The sequence below is a fragment of the Procambarus clarkii genome, chromosome 17, assembly GCF_040958095.1.
Source record: "Procambarus clarkii isolate CNS0578487 chromosome 17, FALCON_Pclarkii_2.0, whole genome shotgun sequence".
In the NCBI taxonomy this organism is placed as follows: domain Eukaryota; kingdom Metazoa; phylum Arthropoda; class Malacostraca; order Decapoda; family Cambaridae; genus Procambarus; species Procambarus clarkii.
Window position 1 is genome coordinate 35199198 of NC_091166.1, and position 6181 is coordinate 35205378.

The 6181-nt window shown below is 45.6% G+C and overlaps 1 protein-coding gene across 3 annotated transcripts in view; it reads left to right on the forward strand.

The window, feature by feature from the left end:
- The window catches only part of LOC123772369 (connectin), an 806097-nt gene that overhangs the window by 525583 nt on the left and 274333 nt on the right, over positions 1-6181 (forward strand). The window lies entirely within an intron of this gene.

Below are 6181 nucleotides of genomic sequence, written 5' to 3' on the forward strand. Positions count from 1 at the left end.
CACCTGTTCACCTAGCAGTTAATATGTAGGTACCTGGGAGTTAGACAGCTGTTACGGGCTGCTTCCTCTGTGTGTGTGTGTGTGTGTGTGTGTGTGTGTGTGTGTGTGTGTGTGTGTGTGTGTGTGTGTGTGTGTGTTAGAGAGAAATATATGTAGTAGACATAATAGAGGAAAAACAAACTAGTTAGAAAGGCGGGGTCCAAGAGCTAATAGTTCGATTCTGCAGCCTCAAATAGTAAATACAAATAGTAAATACACACACACTCCATACGCAATTTCAAATGTAGATGTGAAGGAGCCCAATAGGCTCTGAATCTTGTACATCAGTTGATTGTTTGGGACGATGCGGCACCAAAGAGCTGAAGCTCAACCCTCCACAAGCACAACTAGGGAAGTACGACTAGATAAGTACACACACGCTCTCTCTCTCTCTCTCTCTCTCTCTCTCTCTCTCTCTCTCTCTCTCTCTCTCTCTCTCTCTCTCTCTCTCTCTCTCTCTCTCTCTTACTCTCTCTCTCTCTCTCTCTCTCTCTCTCTCTTACTCTCTCTCTCTCTCTCTCTCTCTCTCTCTCTCTCTCTCTCTCTCTCTCTCTCTCTCTCTCTCTCTCTCTCTCTCTCTCTCTCTCTCTCTCACACACACACAGAAGAGGCAGACTCCATACACAATTTCCAAAATAGATTCAATAGAGCCCAGTAGGGGAAAACATACAGCAGAAGGCTGACCGTGGAGAGCCGGAGCCAAAGAGCCGAAGCCCAACCCCCGTCCTACAAACACAATTAGGACACACACACACACACACACAGGTATTGATCAGGGAGAGTGGCCGCTGACGGGAACACAAGGCGTATAGCGCCTGGAGTCGTGAATACCGCTGAGTCGTATGTAAAAAGTTAGTTTTCCGGCAGACTTTAGTGCGTCTAAAACGGTCGTAAGAGCGCCCGCGGCAACGGGCGGCGATATGAAGACAGCAAAACACCCGGGTGAGGAGCCAGGCTGCCTCGGCCATAAAACATAAGGAGGAGGAATCGAGAAAGAATCCATTTTTGAGAGATGCGAGTCTCCTTTTAAGGGGCTGCAGGATAAGGGGGTTTAAGGGGGTGTATAGGCACGCCTCTGGTGAGGGCTGCAACGGATATATATATATATATATATATATATATATATATATATATATATATATATATATATATGCGGAAAACCCACAGAGAAATATGAAAGGAAGTGAACGTTTCGGCCTGTTAAAGCCTATGTCAACACCAGACAACAAAGGCTTTAATAGGCCGAAACGTTCACTTCCTTTCATATTTCTCTGTGGATTTCCGCATAAAATGATCAGTGTTTTGTGATCGTCAATTGCATATATATATATATATATATATATATATATATATATATATATATATATATATATATATATATATATATATATATATATATATATATATATAGAGCGCCCAAAATGGGGGTATTTGTCAGAAGATGGAAGTGCAATTTGAGTCACTGATGACAAATGGGGGTAGTTAGAGTTGAATCAATTAGGACTTGCAGACCAGATGGAGCCGGCCAGGCCCGCCCACTACGCCCGCTGGCACGCCCACACCCACACCCACACATTACCACACATTACCAAAAGATGGCGGTGTTCAACACTCCAGATCTCAGACGAACCACTTGCAGTGCAAGATGTCGCAACACACCAACTTAAGTGCACTAACTTTGGCAACAACGGCAACTTAAGGGGTGACGCCAAATTTTGGAACACCTTAAACTTTCGAACGTTCAAATTAGGCTGCAATATAATTTAACAGGCATTCGAACTGTATCTTAATGACGCATTGAAAGTTATGACTCCAAGTTGTGATGCAATATCTGGATGTGACTCCATTGTCCCACAAGCACAAGATGATCCACTACACTGTGGGTGTTGGCGGGCAGCAGCAGCAGCCCAGTTGATGGAGAATTCGTGCATGGACGATGTCCCGAGAACGGTTTCTAGAATATGGCTCCGCTGGTGAGGAGTGAAATGACATCAACACATCAGGGGGCCGACATCAACACATCAGGGGGCCGACATCAACACATCAGAGGGCCGACATCAACACATCAGGGAGGACATCAATCCACCAGGTGCCTATACCATTCATCAGAAAAGACATAAAAAATGCCAATATTTTTGGTATATTGACGTTGGGCAAGGGGGCAAGGGTATATTGACGTTGGGCAAGTATATATATATATATATATATATATATATATATATATATATATATATATATATATATATATATATATATATATAATATTGATTTTATTATATCCTCTAATAATCCCAAACCATGTTTTTAGCTCTTGGGAGGAGTGTGTGCAGTTGTATGTTTGGTTAGTGTATAATACAGTAGTCTGGTCAAGAAGAAAGTGTATTTCCAAGTGTTGTCCAGCGGCTGTATATCATGTGGCAAGTTACCTCATCTGCAAGGTGACCGAGCAATATCTTATTGAAGGGTCTGCAATTGCAAGCTGCTGTGGTCTGCACACTAGGGAGAAGCCACGAGGATTTATGGCCCACAGGGCACCTATTGCCACCCTGTGTTGACGTGTCTCGCACCAGCCCACGGCTCTGCATGGTGACTGTTGGTGGGTTGGTGACTGACAAACCCGACCTACAGGGGACTCTACCCTCCTCAGCCCTGCCCATAGTAAACCTACCGACCCACGCGCTATACAACAATATACTGAAATATATCTTCTTGGAAATATATTAGAATATAGAGCGAGGAATATATTCCTTTTTAAATAGGACTCCAGGTAATTGGGTCGTTGGCGCTAGTGGCAGTAGCTAACTGCTCATTTAGTCCCTAAATTGGTAGCCAAAATATTGACCATCTGAGATACCTGATCAACCAGGCTGTGATTCATACGTTAGACTGCGAGCAGCGGCGTCTAACAGCCTGGTTGATCAGACCAGGAGGCTTGCACACAGATGGGAACATTGCTTCTCGAAACCTACTCTAGGTGAGGTAACATCAGGGTGAGGAACCTCAAGATGAGGTTATAGCTGACTATATAACTGAATATATAGCTGACTACTGCTATATCTAGGCTCTATACAGCTAACTACTGCCAGCTCTATGCTCTAAGAACTTATAATAAACATTTAATCTTTCAGGAAATATTAATTTAATACAATTAATTGTTATTCATTTACCAAGTGAAGCGGAATGTATCTTTCAGTGAATATATTCTAATTCAAATTCAAAATCATTGTTGATAAATTCAAAATCATTTATGAATGAAGATTTTGAATCTGAGGAATACACCCGGCTTGTATACAGTGCATATGTATAAACTGGGTGTATATAACATCAGGTATACATACAGTGAGAGGACCTTCTTGAGGTTATCTTGAGATGATTTCGGGGCTTAGCGTCCCCGCGGCCCAGTCCCTCGACCAGGTCTCCTTTTTTGTTACACACCCCCAGGAAGCAGCCCGTAGCAGCTGTCTAACTCCTAGGTATCTATTTACTGCTAGGTGAACAGGGGCATCAGGGTGAAAGAAACTCTGCCCATTTGTCTCCGCCGCCACCGGGGATCGAACCCGGAACCTCAGGACTACGAATTCTGAGGGCTGTCCACTCAGCCATCAGGCCCCACTAGTAGTCCACTCCGTAACAAATACGACTGTTTTAACCTATAACCAACAACGTACGACCTCAAGCAACCCCACCCTAACCTATCGAGACCGATGCATAGAAAACGTAAATATTAAGATGCTTTAATTTTGTACTAATACATCACATTTTTTAACGGAATGGTCGACTCCGTTAAAAATACGAGGCTTTAGTTCCAATAGTTCCCGTTTTTCTTAAATATATCGATTCAAGTCACTGTTGTCTTTAAACGGAACGTTCAGAAGTAAACGTTCACTGAACGATATTTTTATTCTGATAATCAATTTCTGATAATCAATTTCTAATCAATAATCGATGATTTAGGGCGCCTGTCAGCTGGGTGGACAGCGCTTTGGATTTATAGTCGTGAGGTTCCGGGTTCGATCCCCGGTGGAGGTGGAGACAAATGGGCAAAATGTTTCTTTCACCCTGATGCCCCTGTTACCTAGCAGTAAATAGGTATCTGGGAGTTAGTCAGCTGCTACGGGCTGCTTCCTAGGGGTGGAGGCCTGGTCGAGGACCGGGCCGCGGGGACGCTAAGCCCCGAAATGATCTCAAGATAACCTCAATACCACTTCGGGTGCATTGACATTTCCCAGCCGGGGGGGGGGGGGTCAGGAAATATAGGCCTATTCCTTGATACCTATAGTGGTTATACTTTCTGGTGGTTCCGGGGATCAATGTCCCCACGGCCCGGTCTCTGACCAGCCGTCCTGATTGGTCTGGTTAACCAGACTGTCCAACGCAGTCTTTGATGTTTTGAATAACTTAGAGCGAACGATTTTCTGCATTATACACACTTATAATTATACTTGTATTTAAATAAGTATATGTAGTATAAGTGGAAGAGAGGCAGAGAGAGAGAGAGAGAGAGAGAGAGAGAGAGAGAGAGAGAGAGAGAGAGAGAGAGAGGGAGAGAGAGAGAGAGAGAGAGGGAGGGAGGGAGGGAGGGAGGGAGGGAGGGAGGGAGGGAGGGAGAGAGAGAGAGAGAGAGAGAGAGAGAGAGAGAGAGAGAGAGAGAGAGAGAGAGAGAGAGAGAGAGAGAGAGAGAGAGAGAGAGAGAGAGAGAGAGAGAGAGAGAGAGAGAGAGAGAGGGTGTTGGAGTTATAAGCAGGCGGTCGTACGCCTGAGAAATAGCTTATAAAAATACTCTGGACATGTTCCTCTCAAAATTCTGATCGTCTGTTGGTCTGGGTCGGCGGGAATTGCTCCTCCCGGGAAAAGTTGCCGTGGTGTTGACGGGGTCCTCGCCCCCCCCCCCTCACACCGTCCCACATTCCTCACTGGTACCAGGTCAAGTATTCTTAAATACCAATAATACCGGGTCTGCTACCGGGTCAACTGCTGCTAATGCTGCTGCTAATTCCGGGTCAACTGCCCATAAATGTTCCTAATACTGGGGTCATCTGACCATGGATAGTACAAGGTCAGCTGCCCTTAAGGGCCATTAATACCAGATTAGTTGCCCTTAAGCGGGGCTAAAGGTCAAGTGGCTTTTAAATGCCTGTGACACCGTGTCAACTACCATCGCCCCTCATGCCATTAGTTATCGCACTAAACTGAACTCTAAAATAGTCACTACCAAATGATCTTCCCCTCCAAGACCCATATACCACGTCAAGGGCATCTCACCGCCGGCAAGAGTATTAAATAGAATTCCTCAGCACCTTCAATGTTCAGAAGAGATGTTTCATAGTGTATCTACACAAGGGATTTTGTAGTAGTCGAATTGGCATACGAAAAATATGTTGAGGCAGTACTTTGGGATCGAACCTGCGTTGCTACATGCCTCCTCGGGCACAGGCGTTACGCACGAGACCATAATGGGCTTAAAACGTTAATTCAACCACAAGTACATCCAGCCCACACTCAGGTGAGTACACTCAGGTATCCACCCACACTCAGGTGAGTACACTCAGGTATCCACCCACACTCATGGAATGCACTAGGCAGTGGAGGCTGTCTCCATACACAGTTTCAAGTGTAGATATGATAGAGCCCAGTAGGCTCAGGAACCTGTACACCAGTTGATTGACAGTTGAGAGGCGGGACCAAAGAGCCAGAGCTCAACCCCCGCAAGCACACCTAGGGGAACATTCAGGTGCCGGTAGTGACCACATATATCATGTTTGTGTGGTAATTCATTTCACGTTGCCATCAAGTCCTTAGCAGCCTCTGAGAGCCCCTTCAGCCACAAGGATGAGGACTCAGGATGAGAATGAGGATGGGAAGGAGCAGGCTGAAGATGGAAAAGGAGGAGAAGGAGGGAGAGAGAAGCATCAGGCACTGGAGGACTAATTATCAACTATTTCATTTGGCCCTCTGGACCACTGAGACCGGATAGGTCCAGAGGGTGACGGTGTTGTGAGGTCTCTACCTGTGGTGGTCTCAACCTGCGGTGGTCTCTACCTGTGGTGGGCTCGACCAGTGGTAGTATCGACCAGCGGCCGGTGTCGACCAGGACAGCCTCAGCTTAGTATTCCGTCAGAATGTCACCGTGACGGAGTGCTGG